This window comes from Lonchura striata, chromosome 38 (genome assembly GCF_046129695.1).
Source record: "Lonchura striata isolate bLonStr1 chromosome 38, bLonStr1.mat, whole genome shotgun sequence".
Taxonomy (NCBI): Eukaryota; Metazoa; Chordata; class Aves; order Passeriformes; family Estrildidae; genus Lonchura; species Lonchura striata.
In genome coordinates, this window is record NC_134640.1 from 1,015,244 (window position 1) to 1,042,965 (window position 27,722).

Sequence of the window (27,722 nt, forward strand, 5' to 3'; positions counted from 1 at the left end):
CAACTTGCCACAGAGAAAAGAACTCCACATGAATACATGCACTTTGAAAAGGAAGAAAGGGGACTCTGGCTCAGGCAAGGAAAATCGTATAAAAATGGGTCAGACAGGACGGTCGGTGTGAAGCATAGAGGACCCTCTGCTGCAGCTGTCAAACCTGTGTCTCACCCGGTGGCAATCCCGGGCTCCACATTGACTTTTTTTTATAGTGGCTTTTTTTCATTTTTCTCAAAGTTTATATTTGGTACACTTAATAACTTTTATTAAATTAATAATTAATAACTTGGAGCCTTGCATTTCTAACATGTTCATCACATTCAGTTTCTCATGATAAGCCTATCTACTTCTGCTAATTCTGAGATGGGGAAAATGAACTGTCATGATTCCCGCTTGCACTAGAGGATTGTGACACGGGCTGACTTTGTGATGCCAGAGTCTTCTGTGCCATCACAGCGCAACTGTATGACATCCCAGAGTGATAGAGCAGCACTGGCTCTGTGACATCACAAGGGGGATTTGTGAGATCCCAGGGTGGGCTCTGACATCCCAGGAGGCAGTGTGACATCTCAGGGGTTCTGTGACCTTACTGGGGAGGTCGCTTCAAGCCAGCTCCCACTCACAGTTCCTCCCAGAGAAGTCCAAAGCTGCTCGTGCCCGGTGGCATCCCGTGTCCCTCTGGGTCCCCCTGCCCCTGGCGCTGCAGCCTCCCGCTGAGGATGTTCGAGGAGATCAAGCCCAGAGCCTGACACGGGGACAGGGGCTCAGGGCCGTCACAGTTGGAACAGGGAGACAGGGACCCTCTAGCAGCATCCCTGTGCCCCCAGGGCCAGAGCTTGGCCAGGGCTCCTTCACCCTCTTATGAAGGAGGGCTTGAGAGCACTTTAAAAATCCCCAGCAGGGGAGTAGCATAAAACAGCTTTAATATTAAGTGACAGCACCACAGAGTTCCTTGGCAAGAGTCACTCTGCTCCTGACTGGACACTTCAGGCACACCAAGGAAACAAAGCAACAACAAAACCAAACAAAATCCAGGCAATCAAACCAAAAAGGAGTCAAGAACTGTCCCGGTGTCTGTGTGTCTCTGTGTGTTTGTGTGTGTGTGTGTGTGTGTGTGTGTGGGTGGGTGTGTGTGTGTGTGTGTGTGTGTGACGAAAGGACAGTGAGGGCAAGGATAAAAGGAATACAGCCTAAAAGCTAAACAGAGCTGTGGAATAACACTTAACAATATTCAACTTTGCTTATAACTTCTATTAAGCTTCACAAATTAGCAAAAGAACAACTCTTAGCAGCATTTAACTTTGCTTACAGCTGGTGACTTTGTCGCTATAAGACATGTGAAATCACGACGCGAGCCACCTGCTATTTTCAAGGTAAAGAGAAAAGTTTATTCTCTGACTCCAACTTTTATACTTTCCCAAAGGTGACATTGGATTGGAGAGTGAATGGACCACCTGTCCAAAGACATTGGACAAAGCACTAGTACATCAAGTTTGTCCAGCCCCATAAAAGATTGTAAACAATATGTTGTTGACAGAAGTTGTGTGGGAAGGTTCTCCAACAGAATGGAAACTCAGAAGGCTTTAGAAAATCTTAAGAATCAGGGTGACATGACTTAACCTTACTTCCAGGCCTGACTGGCTCAGCTATCCAAGGCAATCAAAGCCCTCAGAGAGCAGCATTTCTGCCACATTTCCCTGAGCACAGGCACTCCTGTGTGCACACAGACACAAAGAGTCACTACAAGGCACCTGTGAGAAATTCCCCTGAGCAAAGGGAAATGTTCCCTGTGGAGGCTTTGGCATCTCCCCAGGGGATGAAGGGTTGAGCCTGGAGCAGACAGTGTCTGTGATGAGCTCCAGAGGAGCTGAGCCCAGGGGCTGCTGGCCAAGGCCCTGGCCCGGTGAGCATTTCTCAGCTGGCAGGGTGGCCTGAGAAGGGGAAAGGGGAATGCACCAGACCAGGAACCATGGAACCAAGGGACCATTGTTACACTGTGGGGCCATGTGAGAAGAAGTGACCATTGGGACACTGTGGGGCCTTGTGACACCAAGGGACCATTGGGACACTGTGGGACCATGTGAGATCAAGAGACCATTGGGATACTGTGAGTCCTCATGGATTCATGGACACCACTGTGACATTGCTGGGCCTCATGGAAGCAAGGGGACCCTAGTGACGCCGTGTGCCTCAGTGGAATGTAGGCATCATTGTGACACTGTGAGGCCCCATCCAGCCAAGGCTCCATTGGGACACTGCGAGACCCCACGGAAACAAAGCTCCAGGGTAACACAGAGAGGCTGCCTGTAATCAGTGCTCCATTGTGACCCTGTGGAGCCAAAGGAGAGCGTTGTGACCCTGCAAAGCCCCATGGTCCATTGGTCCAAAGGTCCATTGTGACATTGCAGGACTCATGGAACAGAGGAGTCACATGACACTGTGGGGCCTGTGGAACCATGGAGAACATTGTGACACTGCAAGGCCTCAAGGAATCATTAGGACTGTTATATGTCTATAGGATAATTCGTGCAAATAAAATTGTCGTCTCTTTTATAGTTATGTGCTGTTAAATTATACTCTTATAGGAAGTTTTTAAATCGTACAAGCCAGCAACAGCGATTGCAACACCATGTCAAAGCCACCTGGACGAGAGAGGGAGGACTTTATTTACAAGCGAACGAAAGTGGCCAGCCCAGAGAGGGATCATGCATCAAGGTTGTCCGAGAAACACCCGGACGATAAATACACGATAAATATCCGAGACCGAGATAGTCAGAGCCATCAGGGAGGTACATCTCAAATCCGAAATCCGGGACTGCAAACACAGGTGTTCATCACTCTCCGGACACGTATTGTTCAACTTGCCACAGAGAAAAGAACTCCACATGAATACATGCACTTTGAAAAGGAAGAAAGGGGACTCTGGCTCAGGCAAGGAAAATCGTATAAAAATGGGTCAGACAGGACGGTCGGTGTGAAGCATAGAGGACCCTCTGCTGCAGCTGTCAAACCTGTGTCTCACCCGGTGGCAATCCCGGGCTCCACATTGACTTTTTTTTATAGTGGCTTTTTTTCATTTTTCTCAAAGTTTATATTTGGTACACTTAATAACTTTTATTAAATTAAAAATTAATAACTTGGAGCCTTGCATTTCTAACATGTTCATCACATTCAGTTTCTCATGATAAGCCTATCTACTTCTGCTAATTCTGAGATGGGGAAAATGAACTGTCATGATTCCTGCTTGCACTAGAGGATTGTGACACGGGCTGACTTTGTGATGCCAGAGTCTTCTGTGCCATCACAGCGCAACTGTATGACATCCCAGAGTGCTAGAGCAGCACTGGCTCTGTGACATCACAAGGGGGATTTGTGAGATCCCAGGGTGGGCTCTGACATCCCAGGAGGCAGTGTGACATCTCAGGGGTTCTGTGACCTTACTGGGGAGGTCACTTCAAGCCAGCTCCCACTCACAGTTCCTCCCAGAGAAGTCCAAAGCTGCTCGTGCCCGGTGGCATCCCGTGTCCCTCTGGGTCTCCCTGCCCCTGGCGCTGCAGCCTCCCGCTGAGGATGTTCGAGGAGATCAAGCCCAGAGCCTGACACGGGGACAGGGGCTCAGGGCCGTCACAGTTGGAACAGGGAGACAGGGACCCTCTAGCAGCATCCCTGTGCCCCCAGGGCCAGAGCTTGGCCAGGGCTCCTTCACCCTCTTATGAAGGAGGGCTTGAGAGCACTTTAAAAATCCCCAGCAGGGGAGTAGCATAAAACAGCTTTAATATTAAGTGACAGCACCACAGAGTTCCTTGGCAAGAGTCACTCTGCTCCTGACTGGACACTTCAGGCACACCAAGGAAACAAAGCAACAACAAAACCAAACAAAATCCAGGCAATCAAACCAAAAAGGAGTCAAGAACTGTCCCGGTGTCTGTGTGTCTCTGTGTGTTTGTGTGTGTGTGTGTGTGTGTGTGTGGGTGTGTGTGTGTGTGTGTGTGTGTGTGTGACGAAAGGACAGTGAGGGCAAGGATAAAAGGAATACAGCCTAAAAGCTAAACAGAGCTGTGGAATAACACTTAACAATATTCAACTTTGCTTATAACTTCTATTAAGCTTCACAAATTAGCAAAAGAACAACTCTTAGCAGCATTTAACTTTGCTTACAGCTGGTGACTTTGTCGCTATAAGACATGTGAAATCACGACGCGAGCCACCTGCTATTTTCAAGGTAAAGAGAAAAGTTTATTCTCTGACTCCAACTTTTATACTTTCCCAAAGGTGACATTGGATTGGAGAGTGAATGGACCACCTGTCCAAAGACATTGGACAAAGCACTAGTACATCAAGTTTGTCCAGCCCCATAAAAGATTGTAAACAATATGTTGTTGACAGAAGTTGTGTGGGAAGGTTCTCCAACAGAATGGAAACTCAGAAGGCTTTAGAAAATCTTAAGAATCAGGGTGACATGACTTAACCTTACTTCCAGGCCTGACTGGCTCAGCTATCCAAGGCAATCAAAGCCCTCAGAGAGCAGCATTTCTGCCACATTTCCCTGAGCACAGGCACTCCTGTGTGCACACAGACACAAAGAGTCACTACAAGGCACCTGTGAGAAATTCCCCTGAGCAAAGGGAAATGTTCCCTGTGGAGGCTTTGGCATCTCCCCAGGGGATGAAGGGTTGAGCCTGGAGCAGACAGTGTCTGTGATGAGCTCCAGAGGAGCTGAGCCCAGGGGCTGCTGGCCAAGGCCCTGGCCCGGTGAGCATTTCTCAGCTGGCAGGGTGGCCTGAGAAGGGGAAAGGGGAATGCACCAGACCAGGAACCATGGAACCAAGGGACCATTGTTACACTGTGGGGCCATGTGAGAAGAAGTGACCATTGGGACACTGTGGGGCCTTGTGACACCAAGGGACCATTGGGACACTGTGGGACCATGTGAGATCAAGAGACCATTGGGATACTGTGAGTCCTCATGGATTCATGGACACCACTGTGACATTGCTGGGCCTCATGGAAGCAAGGGGACCCTAGTGACGCCGTGTGCCTCAGTGGAATGTAGGCATCATTGTGACACTGTGAGGCCCCATCCAGCCAAGGCTCCATTGGGACACTGCGAGACCCCACGGAAACAAAGCTCCAGGGTAACACAGAGAGGCTGCCTGTAATCAGTGCTCCATTGTGACCCTGTGGAGCCAAAGGAGAGCGTTGTGACCCTGCAAAGCCCCATGGTCCATTGGTCCAAAGGTCCATTGTGACATTGCAGGACTCATGGAACAGAGGAGTCACATGACACTGTGGGGCCTGTGGAACCATGGAGAACATTGTGACACTGCAAGGCCTCAAGGAATCATTAGGACTGTTATATGTCTATAGGATAATTCGTGCAAATAAAATTGTCGTCTCTTTTATAGTTATGTGCTGTTAAATTATACTCTTATAGGAAGTTTTTAAATCGTACAAGCCAGCAACAGCGATTGCAACACCATGTCAAAGCCACCTGGACGAGAGAGGGAGGACTTTATTTACAAGCGAACGAAAGTGGCCAGCCCAGAGAGGGATCATGCATCAAGGTTGTCCGAGAAACACCCGGACGATAAATACACGATAAATATCCGAGACCGAGATAGTCAGAGCCATCAGGGAGGTACATCTCAAATCCGAATTCCGGGACTGCAAACACAGGTGTTCATCACTCTCCGGACACGTATTGTTCAACTTGCCACAGAGAAAAGAACTCCACATGAATACATGCACTTTGAAAAGGAAGAAAGGGGACTCTGGCTCAGGCAAGGAAAATCGTATAAAAATGGGTCAGACAGGACGGTCGGTGTGAAGCATAGAGGACCCTCTGCTGCAGCTGTCAAACCTGTGTCTCACCCGGTGGCAATCCCGGGCTCCACATTGACTTTTTTTTATAGTGGCTTTTTTTCATTTTTCTCAAAGTTTATATTTGGTACACTTAATAACTTTTATTAAATTAAAAATTAATAACTTGGAGCCTTGCATTTCTAACATGTTCATCACATTCAGTTTCTCATGATAAGCCTATCTACTTCTGCTAATTCTGAGATGGGGAAAATGAACTGTCATGATTCCCGCTTGCACTAGAGGATTGTGACACGGGCTGACTTTGTGATGCCAGAGTCTTCTGTGCCATCACAGCGCAACTGTATGACATCCCAGAGTGATAGAGCAGCACTGGCTGTGTGACATCACAAGGGGGATTTGTGAGATCCCAGGGTGGGCTCTGACATCCCAGGAGGCAGTGTGACATCTCAGGGGTTCTGTGACCTTACTGGGGAGGTCACTTCAAGCCAGCTCCCACTCACAGTTCCTCCCAGAGAAGTCCAAAGCTGCTCGTGCCCGGTGGCATCCCGTGTCCCTCTTGGTCCCCCTGCCCCTGGCGCTGCAGCCTCCCGCTGAGGATGTTCGAGGAGATCAAGCCCAGAGCCTGACACGGGGACAGGGGCTCAGGGCCGTCACAGTTGGAACAGGGAGACAGGGACCCCCTAGCAGCATCCCTGTGCCCCCAGGGCCAGAGCTTGGCCAGGGCTCCTTCACCCTCTTATGAAGGAGGGCTTGAGAGCACTTTAAAAATCCCCAGCAGGGGAGTAGCATAAAACAGCTTTAATATTAAGTGACAGCACCACAGAGTTCCTTGGCAAGAGTCACTCTGCTCCTGACTGGACACTTCAGGCACAGCAAGGAAACAAAGCAACAACAAAACCAAACAAAATCCAGGCAATCAAACCAAAAAGTAGTCAAGAACTGTCCCGGTGTCTGTGTGTCTCTGTGTGTTTGTGTGTGTGTGTGTGTGTGTGGGTGAGTGGGTGTGTGTGTGTGTGTGTGTGTGTGACGAAAGGACAGTGAGGGCAAGGATAAAAGGAATACAGCCTAAAAGCTAAACAGAGCTGTGGAATAACACTTAACAATATTCAACTTTGCTTATAACTTCTATTAAGCTTCACAAATTAGCAAAAGAACAACTCTTAGCAGCATTTAACTTTGCTTACAGCTGGTGACTTTGTCGCTATAAGACATGTGAAATCACGACGCGAGCCACCTGCTATTTTCAAGGTAAAGAGAAAAGTTTATTCTCTGACTCCAACTTTTATACTTTCCCAAAGGTGACATTGGATTGGAGAGTGAATGGACCACCTGTCCAAAGACATTGGACAAAGCACTAGTACATCAAGTTTGTCCAGCCCCATAAAAGATTGTAAACAATATGTTGTTGACAGAAGTTGTGTGGGAAGGTTCTCCAACAGAATGGAAACTCAGAAGGCTTTAGAAAATCTTAAGAATCAGGGTGACATGACTTAACCTTACTTCCAGGCCTGACTGGCTCAGCTATCCAAGGCAATCAAAGCCCTCAGAGAGCAGCATTTCTGCCACATTTCCCTGAGCACAGGCACTCCTGTGTGCACACAGACACAAAGAGTCACTACAAGGCACCTGTGAGAAATTCCCCTGAGCAAAGGGAAATGTTCCCTGTGGAGGCTTTGGCATCTCCCCAGGGGATGAAGGGTTGAGCCTGGAGCAGACAGTGTCTGTGATGAGCTCCAGAGGAGCTGAGCCCAGGGGCTGCTGGCCAAGGCCCTGGCCCGGTGAGCATTTCTCAGCTGGCAGGGTGGCCTGAGAAGGGGAAAGGGGAATGCACCAGACCAGGAACCATGGAACCAAGGGACCATTGTTACACTGTGGGGCCATGTGAGAAGAAGTGACCATTGGGACACTGTGGGGCCTTGTGACACCAAGGGACCATTGGGACACTGTGGGACCATGTGAGATCAAGAGACCATTGGGATACTGTGAGTCCTCATGGATTCATGGACACCACTGTGACATTGCTGGGCCTCATGGAAGCAAGGGGACCCTAGTGACGCCGTGTGCCTCAGTGGAATGTAGGCATCATTGTGACACTGTGAGGCCCCATCCAGCCAAGGCTCCATTGGGACACTGCGAGACCCCACGGAAACAAAGCTCCAGGGTAACACAGAGAGGCTGCCTGTAATCAGTGCTCCATTGTGACCCTGTGGAGCCAAAGGAGAGCGTTGTGACCCTGCAAAGCCCCATGGTCCATTGGTCCAAAGGTCCATTGTGACATTGCAGGACTCATGGAACAGAGGAGTCACATGACACTGTGGGGCCTGTGGAACCATGGAGAACATTGTGACACTGCAAGGCCTCAAGGAATCATTAGGACTGTTATATGTCTATAGGATAATTCGTGCAAATAAAATTGTCGTCTCTTTTATAGTTATGTGCTGTTAAATTATACTCTTATAGGAAGTTTTTAAATCGTACAAGCCAGCAACAGCGATTGCAACACCATGTCAAAGCCACCTGGACGAGAGAGGGAGGACTTTATTTACAAGCGAACGAAAGTGGCCAGCCCAGAGAGGGATCATGCATCAAGGTTGTCCGAGAAACACCCGGACGATAAATACACGATAAATATCCGAGACCGAGATAGTCAGAGCCATCAGGGAGGTACATCTCAAATCCGAATTCCGGGACTGCAAACACAGGTGTTCATCACTCTCCGGACACGTATTGTTCAACCTGCCACAGAGAAAAGAACTCCACATGAATACATGCACTTTGAAAAGGAAGAAAGGGGACTCTGGCTCAGGCAAGGAAAATCGTATAAAAATGGGTCAGACAGGACGGTCGGTGTGAAGCATAGAGGACCCTCTGCTGCAGCTGTCAAACCTGTGTCTCACCCGGTGGCAATCCCGGGCTCCACATTGACTTTTTTTTATAGTGGCTTTTTTTCATTTTTCTCAAAGTTTATATTTGGTACACTTAATAACTTTTATTAAATTAAAAATTAATAACTTGGAGCCTTGCATTTCTAACATGTTCATCACATTCAGTTTCTCATGATAAGCCTATCTACTTCTGCTAATTCTGAGATGGGGAAAATGAACTGTCATGATTCCTGCTTGCACTAGAGGATTGTGACACGGGCTGACTTTGTGATGCCAGAGTCTTCTGTGCCATCACAGCGCAACTGTATGACATCCCAGAGTGCTAGAGCAGCACTGGCTCTGTGACATCACAAGGGGGATTTGTGAGATCCCAGGGTGGGCTCTGACATCCCAGGAGGCAGTGTGACATCTCAGGGGTTCTGTGACCTTACTGGGGAGGTCACTTCAAGCCAGCTCCCACTCACAGTTCCTCCCAGAGAAGTCCAAAGCTGCTCGTGCCCGGTGGCATCCCGTGTCCCTCTGGGTCTCCCTGCCCCTGGCGCTGCAGCCTCCCGCTGAGGATGTTCGAGGAGATCAAGCCCAGAGCCTGACACGGGGACAGGGGCTCAGGGCCGTCACAGTTGGAACAGGGAGACAGGGACCCTCTAGCAGCATCCCTGTGCCCCCAGGGCCAGAGCTTGGCCAGGGCTCCTTCACCCTCTTATGAAGGAGGGCTTGAGAGCACTTTAAAAATCCCCAGCAGGGGAGTAGCATAAAACAGCTTTAATATTAAGTGACAGCACCACAGAGTTCCTTGGCAAGAGTCACTCTGCTCCTGACTGGACACTTCAGGCACACCAAGGAAACAAAGCAACAACAAAACCAAACAAAATCCAGGCAATCAAACCAAAAAGGAGTCAAGAACTGTCCCGGTGTCTGTGTGTCTCTGTGTGTTTGTGTGTGTGTGTGTGTGTGTGTGTGGGTGTGTGTGTGTGTGTGTGTGTGTGTGTGACGAAAGGACAGTGAGGGCAAGGATAAAAGGAATACAGCCTAAAAGCTAAACAGAGCTGTGGAATAACACTTAACAATATTCAACTTTGCTTATAACTTCTATTAAGCTTCACAAATTAGCAAAAGAACAACTCTTAGCAGCATTTAACTTTGCTTACAGCTGGTGACTTTGTCGCTATAAGACATGTGAAATCACGACGCGAGCCACCTGCTATTTTCAAGGTAAAGAGAAAAGTTTATTCTCTGACTCCAACTTTTATACTTTCCCAAAGGTGACATTGGATTGGAGAGTGAATGGACCACCTGTCCAAAGACATTGGACAAAGCACTAGTACATCAAGTTTGTCCAGCCCCATAAAAGATTGTAAACAATATGTTGTTGACAGAAGTTGTGTGGGAAGGTTCTCCAACAGAATGGAAACTCAGAAGGCTTTAGAAAATCTTAAGAATCAGGGTGACATGACTTAACCTTACTTCCAGGCCTGACTGGCTCAGCTATCCAAGGCAATCAAAGCCCTCAGAGAGCAGCATTTCTGCCACATTTCCCTGAGCACAGGCACTCCTGTGTGCACACAGACACAAAGAGTCACTACAAGGCACCTGTGAGAAATTCCCCTGAGCAAAGGGAAATGTTCCCTGTGGAGGCTTTGGCATCTCCCCAGGGGATGAAGGGTTGAGCCTGGAGCAGACAGTGTCTGTGATGAGCTCCAGAGGAGCTGAGCCCAGGGGCTGCTGGCCAAGGCCCTGGCCCGGTGAGCATTTCTCAGCTGGCAGGGTGGCCTGAGAAGGGGAAAGGGGAATGCACCAGACCAGGAACCATGGAACCAAGGGACCATTGTTACACTGTGGGGCCATGTGAGAAGAAGTGACCATTGGGACACTGTGGGGCCTTGTGACACCAAGGGACCATTGGGACACTGTGGGACCATGTGAGATCAAGAGACCATTGGGATACTGTGAGTCCTCATGGATTCATGGACACCACTGTGACATTGCTGGGCCTCATGGAAGCAAGGGGACCCTAGTGACGCCGTGTGCCTCAGTGGAATGTAGGCATCATTGTGACACTGTGAGGCCCCATCCAGCCAAGGCTCCATTGGGACACTGCGAGACCCCACGGAAACAAAGCTCCAGGGTAACACAGAGAGGCTGCCTGTAATCAGTGCTCCATTGTGACCCTGTGGAGCCAAAGGAGAGCGTTGTGACCCTGCAAAGCCCCATGGTCCATTGGTCCAAAGGTCCATTGTGACATTGCAGGACTCATGGAACAGAGGAGTCACATGACACTGTGGGGCCTGTGGAACCATGGAGAACATTGTGACACTGCAAGGCCTCAAGGAATCATTAGGACTGTTATATGTCTATAGGATAATTCGTGCAAATAAAATTGTCGTCTCTTTTATAGTTATGTGCTGTTAAATTATACTCTTATAGGAAGTTTTTAAATCGTACAAGCCAGCAACAGCGATTGCAACACCATGTCAAAGCCACCTGGACGAGAGAGGGAGGACTTTATTTACAAGCGAACGAAAGTGGCCAGCCCAGAGAGGGATCATGCATCAAGGTTGTCCGAGAAACACCCGGACGATAAATACACGATAAATATCCGAGACCGAGATAGTCAGAGCCATCAGGGAGGTACATCTCAAATCCGAATTCCGGGACTGCAAACACAGGTGTTCATCACTCTCCGGACACGTATTGTTCAACTTGCCACAGAGAAAAGAACTCCACATGAATACATGCACTTTGAAAAGGAAGAAAGGGGACTCTGGCTCAGGCAAGGAAAATCGTATAAAAATGGGTCAGACAGGACGGTCGGTGTGAAGCATAGAGGACCCTCTGCTGCAGCTGTCAAACCTGTGTCTCACCCGGTGGCAATCCCGGGCTCCACATTGACTTTTTTTTATAGTGGCTTTTTTTCATTTTTCTCAAAGTTTATATTTGGTACACTTAATAACTTTTATTAAATTAAAAATTAATAACTTGGAGCCTTGCATTTCTAACATGTTCATCACATTCAGTTTCTCATGATAAGCCTATCTACTTCTGCTAATTCTGAGATGGGGAAAATGAACTGTCATGATTCCCGCTTGCACTAGAGGATTGTGACACGGGCTGACTTTGTGATGCCAGAGTCTTCTGTGCCATCACAGCGCAACTGTATGACATCCCAGAGTGATAGAGCAGCACTGGCTGTGTGACATCACAAGGGGGATTTGTGAGATCCCAGGGTGGGCTCTGACATCCCAGGAGGCAGTGTGACATCTCAGGGGTTCTGTGACCTTACTGGGGAGGTCACTTCAAGCCAGCTCCCACTCACAGTTCCTCCCAGAGAAGTCCAAAGCTGCTCGTGCCCGGTGGCATCCCGTGTCCCTCTTGGTCCCCCTGCCCCTGGCGCTGCAGCCTCCCGCTGAGGATGTTCGAGGAGATCAAGCCCAGAGCCTGACACGGGGACAGGGGCTCAGGGCCGTCACAGTTGGAACAGGGAGACAGGGACCCCCTAGCAGCATCCCTGTGCCCCCAGGGCCAGAGCTTGGCCAGGGCTCCTTCACCCTCTTATGAAGGAGGGCTTGAGAGCACTTTAAAAATCCCCAGCAGGGGAGTAGCATAAAACAGCTTTAATATTAAGTGACAGCACCACAGAGTTCCTTGGCAAGAGTCACTCTGCTCCTGACTGGACACTTCAGGCACAGCAAGGAAACAAAGCAACAACAAAACCAAACAAAATCCAGGCAATCAAACCAAAAAGTAGTCAAGAACTGTCCCGGTGTCTGTGTGTCTCTGTGTGTTTGTGTGTGTGTGTGTGTGTGTGGGTGAGTGGGTGTGTGTGTGTGTGTGTGTGTGTGACGAAAGGACAGTGAGGGCAAGGATAAAAGGAATACAGCCTAAAAGCTAAACAGAGCTGTGGAATAACACTTAACAATATTCAACTTTGCTTATAACTTCTATTAAGCTTCACAAATTAGCAAAAGAACAACTCTTAGCAGCATTTAACTTTGCTTACAGCTGGTGACTTTGTCGCTATAAGACATGTGAAATCACGACGCGAGCCACCTGCTATTTTCAAGGTAAAGAGAAAAGTTTATTCTCTGACTCCAACTTTTATACTTTCCCAAAGGTGACATTGGATTGGAGAGTGAATGGACCACCTGTCCAAAGACATTGGACAAAGCACTAGTACATCAAGTTTGTCCAGCCCCATAAAAGATTGTAAACAATATGTTGTTGACAGAAGTTGTGTGGGAAGGTTCTCCAACAGAATGGAAACTCAGAAGGCTTTAGAAAATCTTAAGAATCAGGGTGACATGACTTAACCTTACTTCCAGGCCTGACTGGCTCAGCTATCCAAGGCAATCAAAGCCCTCAGAGAGCAGCATTTCTGCCACATTTCCCTGAGCACAGGCACTCCTGTGTGCACACAGACACAAAGAGTCACTACAAGGCACCTGTGAGAAATTCCCCTGAGCAAAGGGAAATGTTCCCTGTGGAGGCTTTGGCATCTCCCCAGGGGATGAAGGGTTGAGCCTGGAGCAGACAGTGTCTGTGATGAGCTCCAGAGGAGCTGAGCCCAGGGGCTGCTGGCCAAGGCCCTGGCCCAGTGAGCATTTCTCAGCTGGCAGGGTGGCCTGAGAAGGGGAAAGGGGAATGCACCAGACCAGGAACCATGGAACCAAGGGACCATTGTTACACTGTGGGGCCATGTGAGAAGAAGTGACCATTGGGACACTGTGGGGCCTTGTGACACCAAGGGACCATTGGGACACTGTGGGACCATGTGAGATCAAGAGACCATTGGAATACTGTGAGTCCTCATGGATTCATGGACACCACTGTGACATTGCTGGGCCTCATGGAAGCAAGGGGACCCTAGTGACGCCGTGTGCCTCAGTGGAATGTAGGCATCATTGTGACACTGTGAGGCCCCATCCAGCCAAGGCTCCATTGGGACACTGCGAGACCCCACGGAAACAAAGCTCCAGGGTAACACAGAGAGGCTGCCTGTAATCAGTGCTCCATTGTGACCCTGTGGAGCCAAAGGAGAGCGTTGTGACCCTGCAAAGCCCCATGGTCCATTGGTCCAAAGGTCCATTGTGACATTGCAGGACTCATGGAACAGAGGAGTCACATGACACTGTGGGGCCTGTGGAACCATGGAGAACATTGTGACACTGCAAGGCCTCAAGGAATCATTAGGACTGTTATATGTCTATAGGATAATTCGTGCAAATAAAATTGTCGTCTCTTTTATAGTTATGTGCTGTTAAATTATACTCTTATAGGAAGTTTTTAAATCGTACAAGCCAGCAACAGCGATTGCAACACCATGTCAAAGCCACCTGGACGAGAGAGGGAGGACTTTATTTACAAGCGAACGAAAGTGGCCAGCCCAGAGAGGGATCATGCATCAAGGTTGTCCGAGAAACACCCGGACGATAAATACACGATAAATATCCGAGACCGAGATAGTCAGAGCCATCAGGGAGGTACATCTCAAATCCGAAATCCGGGACTGCAAACACAGGTGTTCATCACTCTCCGGACACGTATTGTTCAACTTGCCACAGAGAAAAGAACTCCACATGAATACATGCACTTTGAAAAGGAAGAAAGGGGACTCTGGCTCAGGCAAGGAAAATCGTATAAAAATGGGTCAGACAGGACGGTCGGTGTGAAGCATAGAGGACCCTCTGCTGCAGCTGTCAAACCTGTGTCTCACCCGGTGGCAATCCCGGGCTCCACATTGACTTTTTTTTATAGTGGCTTTTTTTCATTTTTCTCAAAGTTTATATTTGGTACACTTAATAACTTTTATTAAATTAAAAATTAATAACTTGGAGCCTTGCATTTCTAACATGTTCATCACATTCAGTTTCTCATGATAAGCCTATCTACTTCTGCTAATTCTGAGATGGGGAAAATGAACTGTCATGATTCCTGCTTGCACTAGAGGATTGTGACACGGGCTGACTTTGTGATGCCAGAGTCTTCTGTGCCATCACAGCGCAACTGTATGACATCCCAGAGTGCTAGAGCAGCACTGGCTCTGTGACATCACAAGGGGGATTTGTGAGATCTCAGGGTGGGCTGTGACATCCCAGGAGGCAGTGTGACATCTCAGGGGCTCTGTGACCTTACTGGGGAGGTCACTTCAAGCCAGCTCCCACTCACAGTTCCTCCCAGAGAAGTCCAAAGCTGCTCGTGCCCGGTGGCATCCCGTGTCCCTCTGGGTCCCCCTGCCCCTGGCGCTGCAGCCTCCCCCTGAGGATGTTCGAGGAGATCAAGCCCAGAGCCTGACACGGGGACAGGGGCTCAGGGCCGTCACAGTTGGAACAGGGAGACAGGGACCCTCTAGCAGCATCCCTGTGCCCCCAGGGCCAGAGCTTGGCCAGGGCTCCTTCACCCTCTTATGAAGGAGGGCTTGAGAGCACTTTAAAAATCCCCAGCAGGGGAGTAGCATAAAACAGCTTTAATATTAAGTGACAGCACCACAGAGTTCCTTGGCAAGAGTCACTCTGCTCCTGACTGGACACTTCAGGCACACCAAGGAAACAAAGCAACAACAAAACCAAACAAAATCCAGGCAATCAAACCAAAAAGGAGTCAAGAACTGTCCCGGTGTCTGTGTGTCTCTGTGTGTGTGTGTGTGTGGGTGTGTGTGTGTGTGTGTGTGTGTGTGTGACGAATGGACAGTGAGGGCAAGGATAAAAGGAATACAGCCTAAAAGCTAAACAGAGCTGTGGAATAACACTTAACAATATTCAACTTTGCTTATAACTTCTATTAAGCTTCACAAATTAGCAAAAGAACAACTCTTAGCAGCATTTAACTTTACTTACAGCTGGTGACTTTGTCGCTATAAGACATGTGAAATCACGACGCGAGCCACCTGCTATTTTCAAGGTAAAGAGAAAAGTTTATTCTCTGACTCCAACTTTTATACTTTCCCAAAGGTGACATTGGATTGGAGAGTGAATGGACCACCTGTCCAAAGACATTGGACAAAGCACTAGTACATCAAGTTTGTCCAGCCCCATAAAAGATTGTAAACAATATGTTGTTGACAGAAGTTGTGTGGGAAGGTTCTCCAACAGAATGGAAACTCAGAAGGCTTTAGAAAATCTTAAGAATCAGGGTGACATGACTTAACCTTACTTCCAGGCCTGACTGGCTCAGCTATCCAAGGCAATCAAAGCCCTCAGAGAGCAGCATTTCTGCCACATTTCCCTGAGCACAGGCACTCCTGTGTGCACACAGACACAAAGAGTCACTACAAGGCACCTGTGAGAAATTCCCCTGAGCAAAGGGAAATGTTCCCTGTGGAGGCTTTGGCATCTCCCCAGGGGATGAAGGGTTGAGCCTGGAGCAGACAGTGTCTGTGATGAGCTCCAGAGGAGCTGAGCCCAGGGGCTGCTGGCCAAGGCCCTGGCCCAGTGAGCATTTCTCAGCTGGCAGGGTGGCCTGAGAAGGGGAAAGGGGAATGCACCAGACCAGGAACCATGGAACCAAGGGACCATTGTTACACTGTGGGGCCATGTGAGAAGAAGTGACCATTGGGACACTGTGGGGCCTTGTGACACCAAGGGACCATTGGGACACTGTGGGACCATGTGAGATCAAGAGACCATTGGAATACTGTGAGTCCTCATGGATTCATGGACACCACTGTGACATTGCTGGGCCTCATGGAAGCAAGGGGACCCTAGTGACGCCGTGTGCCTCAGTGGAATGTAGGCATCATTGTGACACTGTGAGGCCCCATCCAGCCAAGGCTCCATTGGGACACTGCGAGACCCCACGGAAACAAAGCTCCAGGGTAACACAGAGAGGCTGCCTGTAATCAGTGCTCCATTGTGACCCTGTGGAGCCAAAGGAGAGCGTTGTGACCCTGCAAAGCCCCATGGTCCATTGGTCCAAAGGTCCATTGTGACATTGCAGGACTCATGGAACAGAGGAGTCACATGACACTGTGGGGCCTGTGGAACCATGGAGAACATTGTGACACTGCAAGGCCTCAAGGAATCATTAGGACTGTTATATGTCTATAGGATAATTCGTGCAAATAAAATTGTCGTCTCTTTTATAGTTATGTGCTGTTAAATTATACTCTTATAGGAAGTTTTTAAATCGTACAAGCCAGCAACAGCGATTGCAACACCATGTCAAAGCCACCTGGACGAGAGAGGGAGGACTTTATTTACAAGCGAACGAAAGTGGCCAGCCCAGAGAGGGATCATGCATCAAGGTTGTCCGAGAAACACCCGGACGATAAATACACGATAAATATCCGAGACCGAGATAGTCAGAGCCATCAGGGAGGTACATCTCAAATCCGAAATCCGGGACTGCAAACACAGGTGTTCATCACTCTCCGGACACGTATTGTTCAACTTGCCACAGAGAAAAGAACTCCACATGAATACATGCACTTTGAAAAGGAAGAAAGGGGACTCTGGCTCAGGCAAGGAAAATCGTATAAAAATGGGTCAGACAGGACGGTCGGTGTGAAGCATAGAGGACCCTCTGCTGCAGCTGTCAAACCTGTGTCTCACCCGGTGGCAATCCCGGGCTCCACATTGACTTTTTTTTATAGTGGCTTTTTTTCATTTTTCTCAAAGTTTATATTTGGTACACTTAATAACTTTTATTAAATTAAAAATTAATAACTTGGAGCCTTGCATTTCTAACATGTTCATCACATTCAGTTTCTCATGATAAGCCTATCTACTTCTGCTAATTCTGAGATGGGGAAAATGAACTGTCATGATTCCTGCTTGCACTAGAGGATTGTGACACGGGCTGACTTTGTGATGCCAGAGTCTTCTGTGCCATCACAGCGCAACTGTATGACATCCCAGAGTGATAGAGCAGCACTGGCTCTGTGACATCACAAGGGGGATTTGTGAGATCTCAGGGTGGGCTGTGACATCCCAGGAGGCAGTGTGACATCTCAGGGGCTCTGTGACCTTACTGGGGAGGTCACTTCAAGCCAGCTCCCACTCACAGTTCCTCCCAGAGAAGTCCAAAGCTGCTCGTGCCCGGTGGCATCCCGTGTCCCTCTGGGTCCCCCTGCCCCTGGCGCTGCAGCCTCCCCCTGAGGATGTTCGAGGAGATCAAGCCCAGAGCCTGACACGGGGACAGGGGCTCAGGGCCGTCACAGTTGGAACAGGGAGACAGGGACCCTCTAGCAGCATCCCTGTGCCCCCAGGGCCAGAGCTTGGCCAGGGCTCCTTCACCCTCTTATGAAGGAGGGCTTGAGAGCACTTTAAAAATCCCCAGCAGGGGAGTAGCATAAAACAGCTTTAATATTAAGTGACAGCACCACAGAGTTCCTTGGCAAGAGTCACTCTGCTCCTGACTGGACACTTCAGGCACACCAAGGAAACAAAGCAACAACAAAACCAAACAAAATCCAGGCAATCAAACCAAAAAGGAGTCAAGAACTGTCCCGGTGTCTGTGTGTCTCTGTGTGTGTGTGTGTGTGGGTGTGTGTGTGTGTGTGTGTGTGTGTGTGTGACGAATGGACAGTGAGGGCAAGGATAAAAGGAATACAGCCTAAAAGCTAAACAGAGCTGTGGAATAACACTTAACAATATTCAACTTTGCTTATAACTTCTATTAAGCTTCACAAATTAGCAAAAGAACAACTCTTAGCAGCATTTAACTTTACTTACAGCTGGTGACTTTGTCGCTATAAGACATGTGAAATCACGACGCGAGCCACCTGCTATTTTCAAGGTAAAGAGAAAAGTTTATTCTCTGACTCCAACTTTTATACTTTCCCAAAGGTGACATTGGATTGGAGAGTGAATGGACCACCTGTCCAAAGACATTGGACAAAGCACTAGTACATCAAGTTTGTCCAGCCCCATAAAAGATTGTAAACAATATGTTGTTGACAGAAGTTGTGTGGGAAGGTTCTCCAACAGAATGGAAACTCAGAAGGCTTTAGAAAATCTTAAGAATCAGGGTGACATGACTTAACCTTACTTCCAGGCCTGACTGGCTCAGCTATCCAAGGCAATCAAAGCCCTCAGAGAGCAGCATTTCTGCCACATTTCCCTGAGCACAGGCACTCCTGTGTGCACACAGACACAAAGAGTCACTACAAGGCACCTGTGAGAAATTCCCCTGAGCAAAGGGAAATGTTCCCTGTGGAGGCTTTGGCATCTCCCCAGGGGATGAAGGGTTGAGCCTGGAGCAGACAGTGTCTGTGATGAGCTCCAGCGGAGCTGAGCCCAGGGGCTGCTGGCCAAGGCCCTGGCCCAGTGAGCATTTCTCAGCTGGCAGGGCGGCCTGAGAAGGGGAAAGGGGAATGCACCAGACCAGGAACCATGGAACCAAGGGACCATTGTTACACTGTGGGGCCATGTGAGAAGAAGTGACCATTGGGACACTGTGGGGCCTTGTGAGACCAAGGGACCATTGGGACACTGTGGGACCATGTGAGATCAAGAGACCATTGGGATACTGTGAGTCCTCATGGATTCATGGACACCACTGTGACATTGCTGGGCCTCATGGAAGCAAGGGGACCCTAGTGACGCCGTGTGCCTCAGTGGAATGTAGGCATCATTGTGACACTGTGAGGCCCCATCCAGCCAAGGCTCCATTGGGACACTGCGAGACCCCACGGAAACAAAGCTCCAGGGTAACACAGAGAGGCTGCCTGTAATCAGTGCTCCATTGTGACCCTGTGGAGCCAAAGGAGAGCGTTGTGACCCTGCAAAGCCCCATGGTCCATTGGTCCAAAGGTCCATTGTGACATTGCAGGACTCATGGAACAGAGGAGTCACATGACACTGTGGGGCCTGTGGAACCATGGAGAACATTGTGACACTGCAAGGCCTCAAGGAATCATTAGGACTGTTATATGTCTATAGGATAATTCGTGCAAGTAAAATTGTCGTCTCTTTTATAGTTATGTGCTGTTAAATTATACTCTTATAGGAAGTTTTTAAATCGTACAAGCCAGCAACAGCGATTGCAACACCATGTCAAAGCCACCTGGACGAGAGAGGGAGGACTTTATTTACAAGCGAACGAAAGTGGCCAGCCCAGAGAGGGATCATGCATCAAGGTTGTCCGAGAAACACCCGGACGATAAATACACAATAAATATCCGAGACCGAGATAGTCAGAGCCATCAGGGAGGTACATCTCAAATCCGAATTCCGGGACTGCAAACACAGGTGTTCATCACTCTCCGGACACGTATTGTTCAACTTGCCACAGAGAAAAGAACTCCACATGAATACATGCACTTTGAAAAGGAAGAAAGGGGACTCTGGCTCAGGCAAGGAAAATCGTATAAAAATGGGTCAGACAGGACGGTCGGTGTGAAGCATAGAGGACCCTCTGCTGCAGCTGTCAAACCTGTGTCTCACCCGGTGGCAATCCCGGGCTCCACATTGACTTTTTTTTATAGTGGCTTTTTTTCATTTTTCTCAAAGTTTATATTTGGTACACTTAATAACTTTTATTAAATTAAAAATTAATAACTTGGAGCCTTGCATTTCTAACATGTTCATCACATTCAGTTTCTCATGATAAGCCTATCTACTTCTGCTAATTCTGAGATGGGGAAAATGAACTGTCATGATTCCTGCTTGCACTAGAGGATTGTGACACGGGCTGACTTTGTGATGCCAGAGTCTTCTGTGCCATCACAGCGCAACTGTATGACATCCCAGAGTGATAGAGCAGCACTGGCTCTGTGACATCACAAGGGGGATTTGTGAGATCTCAGGGTGGGCTGTGACATCCCAGGAGGCAGTGTGACATCTCAGGGGCTCTGTGACCTTACTGGGGAGGTCACTTCAAGCCAGCTCCCACTCACAGTTCCTCCCAGAGAAGTCCAAAGCTGCTCGTGCCCGGTGGCATCCCGTGTCCCTCTGGGTCCCCCTGCCCCTGGCGCTGCAGCCTCCCCCTGAGGATGTTCGAGGAGATCAAGCCCAGAGCCTGACACGGGGACAGGGGCTCAGGGCCGTCACAGTTGGAACAGGGAGACAGGGACCCTCTAGCAGCATCCCTGTGCCCCCAGGGCCAGAGCTTGGCCAGGGCTCCTTCACCCTCTTATGAAGGAGGGCTTGAGAGCACTTTAAAAATCCCCAGCAGGGGAGTAGCATAAAACAGCTTTAATATTAAGTGACAGCACCACAGAGTTCCTTGGCAAGAGTCACTCTGCTCCTGACTGGACACTTCAGGCACACCAAGGAAACAAAGCAACAACAAAACCAAACAAAATCCAGGCAATCAAACCAAAAAGGAGTCAAGAACTGTCCCGGTGTCTGTGTGTCTCTGTGTGTTTGTGTGTGTGTGTGTGTGTGTGTGTGGGTGTGTGGGTGTGTGTGTGTGTGTGTGTGACGAATGGACAGTGAGGGCAAGGATAAAAGGAATACAGCCTAAAAGCTAAACAGAGCTGTGGAATAACACTTAACAATATTCAACTTTGCTTATAACTTCTATTAAGCTTCACAAATTAGCAAAAGAACAACTCTTAGCAGCATTTAACTTTACTTACAGCTGGTGACTTTGTCGCTATAAGACATGTGAAATCACGACGCGAGCCACCTGCTATTTTCAAGGTAAAGAGAAAAGTTTATTCTCTGACTCCAACTTTTATACTTTCCCAAAGGTGACATTGGATTGGAGAGTGAATGGACCACCTGTCCAAAGACATTGGACAAAGCACTAGTACATCAAGTTTGTCCAGCCCCATAAAAGATTGTAAACAATATGTTGTTGACAGAAGTTGTGTGGGAAGGTTCTCCAACAGAATGGAAACTCAGAAGGCTTTAGAAAATCTTAAGAATCAGGGTGACATGACTTAACCTTACTTCCAGGCCTGACTGGCTCAGCTATCCAAGGCAATCAAAGCCCTCAGAGAGCAGCATTTCTGCCACATTTCCCTGAGCACAGGCACTCCTGTGTGCACACAGACACAAAGAGTCACTACAAGGCACCTGTGAGAAATTCCCCTGAGCAAAGGGAAATGTTCCCTGTGGAGGCTTTGGCATCTCCCCAGGGGATGAAGGGTTGAGCCTGGAGCAGACAGTGTCTGTGATGAGCTCCAGAGGAGCTGAGCCCAGGGGCTGCTGGCCAAGGCCCTGGCCCAGTGAGCATTTCTCAGCTGGCAGGGTGGCCTGAGAAGGGGAAAGGGGAATGCACCAGACCAGGAACCATGGAACCAAGGGACCATTGTTACACTGTGGGGCCATGTGAGAAGAAGTGACCATTGGGACACTGTGGGGCCTTGTGACACCAAGGGACCATTGGGACACTGTGGGACCATGTGAGATCAAGAGACCATTGGGATACTGTGAGTCCTCATGGATTCATGGACACCACTGTGACATTGCTGGGCCTCATGGAAGCAAGGGGACCCTAGTGACGCCGTGTGCCTCAGTGGAATGTAGGCATCATTGTGACACTGTGAGGCCCCATCCAGCCAAGGCTCCATTGGGACACTGCGAGACCCCACGGAAACAAAGCTCCAGGGTAACACAGAGAGGCTGCCTGTAATCAGTGCTCCATTGTGACCCTGTGGAGCCAAAGGAGAGCGTTGTGACCCTGCAAAGCCCCATGGTCCATTGGTCCAAAGGTCCATTGTGACATTGCAGGACTCATGGAACAGAGGAGTCACATGACACTGTGGGGCCTGTGGAACCATGGAGAACATTGTGACACTGCAAGGCCTCAAGGAATCATTAGGACTGTTATATGTCTATAGGATAATTCGTGCAAATAAAATTGTCGTCTCTTTTATAGTTATGTGCTGTTAAATTATACTCTTATAGGAAGTTTTTAAATCGCACAAGCCAGCAACAGCGATTGCAACACCATGTCAAAGCCACCTGGACGAGAGAGGGAGGACTTTATTTACAAGCGAACGAAAGTGGCCAGCCCAGAGAGGGATCATGCATCAAGGTTGTCCGAGAAACACCCGGACGATAAATACACGATAAATATCCGAGACCGAGATAGTCAGAGCCATCAGGGAGGTACATCTCAAATCCAAATTCCGGGACTGCAAACACAGGTGTTCATCACTCTCCGGACACGTATTGTTCAACTTGCCACAGAGAAAAGAACTCCACATGAATACATGCACTTTGAAAAGGAAGAAAGGGGACTCTGGCTCAGGCAAGGAAAATCGTATAAAAATGGGTCAGACAGGACGGTCGGTGTGAAGCATAGAGGACCCTCTGCTGCAGCTGTCAAACCTGTGTCTCACCCGGTGGCAATCCCGGGCTCCACATTGACTTTTTTTTATAGTGGCTTTTTTTCATTTTTCTCAAAGTTTATATTTGGTACACTTAATAACTTTTATTAAATTAAAAATTAATAACTTGGAGCCTTGCATTTCTAACATGTTCATCACATTCAGTTTCTCATGATAAGCCTATCTACTTCTGCTAATTCTGAGATGGGGAAAATGAACTGTCATGATTCCTGCTTGCACTAGAGGATTGTGACACGGGCTGACTTTGTGATGCCAGAGTCTTCTGTGCCATCACAGCGCAACTGTATGACATCCCAGAGTGCTAGAGCAGCACTGGCTCTGTGACATCACAAGGGGGATTTGTGAGATCTCAGGGTGGGCTGTGACATCCCAGGAGGCAGTGTGACATCTCAGGGGCTCTGTGACCTTACTGGGGAGGTCACTTCAAGCCAGCTCCCACTCACAGTTCCTCCCAGAGAAGTCCAAAGCTGCTCGTGCCCGGTGGCATCCCGTGTCCCTCTGGGTCCCCCTGCCCCTGGCGCTGCAGCCTCCCCCTGAGGATGTTCGAGGAGATCAAGCCCAGAGCCTGACACGGGGACAGGGGCTCAGGGCCGTCACAGTTGGAACAGGGAGACAGGGACCCTCTAGCAGCATCCCTGTGCCCCCAGGGCCAGAGCTTGGCCAGGGCTCCTTCACCCTCTTATGAAGGAGGGCTTGAGAGCACTTTAAAAATCCCCAGCAGGGGAGTAGCATAAAACAGCTTTAATATTAAGTGACAGCACCACAGAGTTCCTTGGCAAGAGTCACTCTGCTCCTGACTGGACACTTCAGGCACACCAAGGAAACAAAGCAACAACAAAACCAAACAAAATCCAGGCAATCAAACCAAAAAGGAGTCAAGAACTGTCCCGGTGTCTGTGTGTCTCTGTGTGTTTGTGTGTGTGTGTGTGTGTGTGTGTGGGTGTGTGTGTGTGTGTGTGTGTGTGTGTGACGAATGGACAGTGAGGGCAAGGATAAAAGGAATACAGCCTAAAAGCTAAACAGAGCTGTGGAATAACACTTAACAATATTCAACTTTGCTTATAACTTCTATTAAGCTTCACAAATTAGCAAAAGAACAACTCTTAGCAGCATTTAACTTTGCTTACAGCTGGTGACTTTGTCGCTATAAGACATGTGAAATCACGACGCGAGCCACCTGCTATTTTCAAGGTAAAGAGAAAAGTTTATTCTCTGACTCCAACTTTTATACTTTCCCAAAGGTGACATTGGATTGGAGAGTGAATGGACCACCTGTCCAAAGACATTGGACAAAGCACTAGTACATCAAGTTTGTCCAGCCCCATAAAAGATTGTAAACAATATGTTGTTGACAGAAGTTGTGTGGGAAGGTTCTCCAACAGAATGGAAACTCAGAAGGCTTTAGAAAATCTTAAGAATCAGGGTGACATGACTTAACCTTACTTCCAGGCCTGACTGGCTCAGCTATCCAAGGCAATCAAAGCCCTCAGAGAGCAGCATTTCTGCCACATTTCCCTGAGCACAGGCACTCCTGTGTGCACACAGACACAAAGAGTCACTACAAGGCACCTGTGAGAAATTCCCCTGAGCAAAGGGAAATGTTCCCTGTGGAGGCTTTGGCATCTCCCCAGGGGATGAAGGGTTGAGCCTGGAGCAGACAGTGTCTGTGATGAGCTCCAGCGGAGCTGAGACCAGGGGCTGCTGGCCAAGGCCCTGGCCCAGTGAGCATTTCTCAGCTGGCAGGGTGGCCTGAGAAGGGGAAAGGGGAATGCACCAGACCAGGAACCATGGAACCAAGGGACCATTGTTACACTGTGGGGCCATGTGAGAAGAAGTGACCATTGGGACACTGTGGGGCCTTGTGAGACCAAGGGACCATTGGGACACTGTGGGACCATGTGAGATCAAGAGACCATTGGGATACTGTGAGTCCTCATGGATTCATGGACACCACTGTGACATTGCTGGGCCTCATGGAAGCAAGGGGACCCTAGTGACGCCGTGTGCCTCAGTGGAATGTAGGCATCATTGTGACACTGTGAGGCCCCATCCAGCCAAGGCTCCATTGGGACACTGCGAGACCCCACGGAAACAAAGCTCCAGGGTAACACAGAGAGGCTGCCTGTAATCAGTGCTCCATTGTGACCCTGTGGAGCCAAAGGAGAGCGTTGTGACCCTGCAAAGCCCCATGGTCCATTGGTCCAAAGGTCCATTGTGACATTGCAGGACTCATGGAACAGAGGAGTCACATGACACTGTGGGGCCTGTGGAACCATGGAGAACATTGTGACACTGCAAGGCCTCAAGGAATCATTAGGACTGTTATATGTCTATAGGATAATTCGTGCAAATAAAATTGTCGTCTCTTTTATAGTTATGTGCTGTTAAATTATACTCTTATAGGAAGTTTTTAAATCGCACAAGCCAGCAACAGCGATTGCAACACCATGTCAAAGCCACCTGGACGAGAGAGGGAGGACTTTATTTACAAGCGAACGAAAGTGGCCAGCCCAGAGAGGGATCATGCATCAAGGTTGTCCGAGAAACACCCGGACGATAAATACACGATAAATATCCGAGACCGAGATAGTCAGAGCCATCAGGGAGGTACATCTCAAATCCGAAATCCGGGACTGCAAACACAGGTGTTCATCACTCTCCGGACACGTATTGTTCAACTTGCCACAGAGAAAAGAACTCCACATGAATACATGCACTTTGAAAAGGAAGAAAGGGGACTCTGGCTCAGGCAAGGAAAATCGTATAAAAATGGGTCAGACAGGACGGTCGGTGTGAAGCATAGAGGACCCTCTGCTGCAGCTGTCAAACCTGTGTCTCACCCGGTGGCAATCCCGGGCTCCACATTGACTTTTTTTTATAGTGGCTTTTTTTCATTTTTCTCAAAGTTTATATTTGGTACACTTAATAACTTTTATTAAATTAAAAATTAATAACTTGGAGCCTTGCATTTCTAACATGTTCATCACATTCGGTTTCTCATGATAAGCCTATCTACTTCTGCTAATTCTGAGATGGGGAAAATGAACTGTCATGATTCCTGCTTGCACTAGAGGATTGTGACACGGGCTGACTTTGTGATGCCAGAGTCTTCTGTGCCATCACAGCGCAACTGTATGACATCCCAGAGTGCTAGAGCAGCACTGGCTCTGTGACATCACAAGGGGGATTTGTGAGATCTCAGGGTGGGCTGTGACATCCCAGGAGGCAGTGTGACATCTCAGGGGCTCTGTGACCTTACTGGGGAGGTCACTTCAAGCCAGCTCCCACTCACAGTTCCTCCCAGAGAAGTCCAAAGCTGCTCGTGCCCGGTGGCATCCCGTGTCCCTCTGGGTCCCCCTGCCCCTGGCGCTGCAGCCTCCCCCTGAGGATGTTCGAGGAGATCAAGCCCAGAGCCTGACACGGGGACAGGGGCTCAGGGCCGTCACAGTTGGAACAGGGAGACAGGGACCCTCTAGCAGCATCCCTGTGCCCCCAGGGCCAGAGCTTGGCCAGGGCTCCTTCACCCTCTTATGAAGGAGGGCTTGAGAGCACTTTAAAAATCCCCAGCAGGGGAGTAGCATAAAACAGCTTTAATATTAAGTGACAGCACCACAGAGTTCCTTGGCAAGAGTCACTCTGCTCCTGACTGGACACTTCAGGCACACCAAGGAAACAAAGCAACAACAAAACCAAACAAAATCCAGGCAATCAAACCAAAAAGGAGTCAAGAACTGTCCCGGTGTCTGTGTGTCTCTGTGTGTTTGTGTGTGTGTGTGTGTGTGTGTGTGGGTGTGTGTGTGTGTGTGTGTGTGTGTGTGACGAAAGGACAGTGAGGGCAAGGATAAAAGGAATACAGCCTAAAAGCTAAACAGAGCTGTGGAATAACACTTAACAATATTCAACTTTGCTTATAACTTCTATTAAGCTTCACAAATTAGCAAAAGAACAACTCTTAGCAGCATTTAACTTTGCTTACAGCTGGTGACTTTGTCGCTATAAGACATGTGAAATCACGACGCGAGCCACCTGCTATTTTCAAGGTAAAGAGAAAAGTTTATTCTCTGACTCCAACTTTTATACTTTCCCAAAGGTGACATTGGATTGGAGAGTGAATGGACCACCTGTCCAAAGACATTGGACAAAGCACTAGTACATCAAGTTTGTCCAGCCCCATAAAAGATTGTAAACAATATGTTGTTGACAGAAGTTGTGTGGGAAGGTTCTCCAACAGAATGTAAACTCAGAAGGCTTTAGAAAATCTTAAGAATCAGGGTGACATGACTTAACCTTACTTCCAGGCCTGACTGGCTCAGCTATCCAAGGCAATCAAAGCCCTCAGAGAGCAGCATTTCTGCCACATTTCCCTGAGCACAGGCACTCCTGTGTGCACACAGACACAAAGAGTCACTACAAGGCACCTGTGAGAAATTCCCCTGAGCAAAGGGAAATGTTCCCTGTGGAGGCTTTGGCATCTCCCCAGGGGATGAAGGGTTGAGCCTGGAGCAGACAGTGTCTGTGATGAGCTCCAGAGGAGCTGAGCCCAGGGGCTGCTGGCCAAGGCCCTGGCCCAGTGAGCATTTCTCAGCTGGCAGGGTGGCCTGAGAAGGGGAAAGGGGAATGCACCAGACCAGGAACCATGGAACCAAGGGACCATTGTTACACTGTGGGGCCATGTGAGAAGAAGTGACCATTGGGACACTGTGGGGCCTTGTGACACCAAGGGACCATTGGGACACTGTGGGACCATGTGAGATCAAGAGACCATTGGGATACTGTGAGTCCTC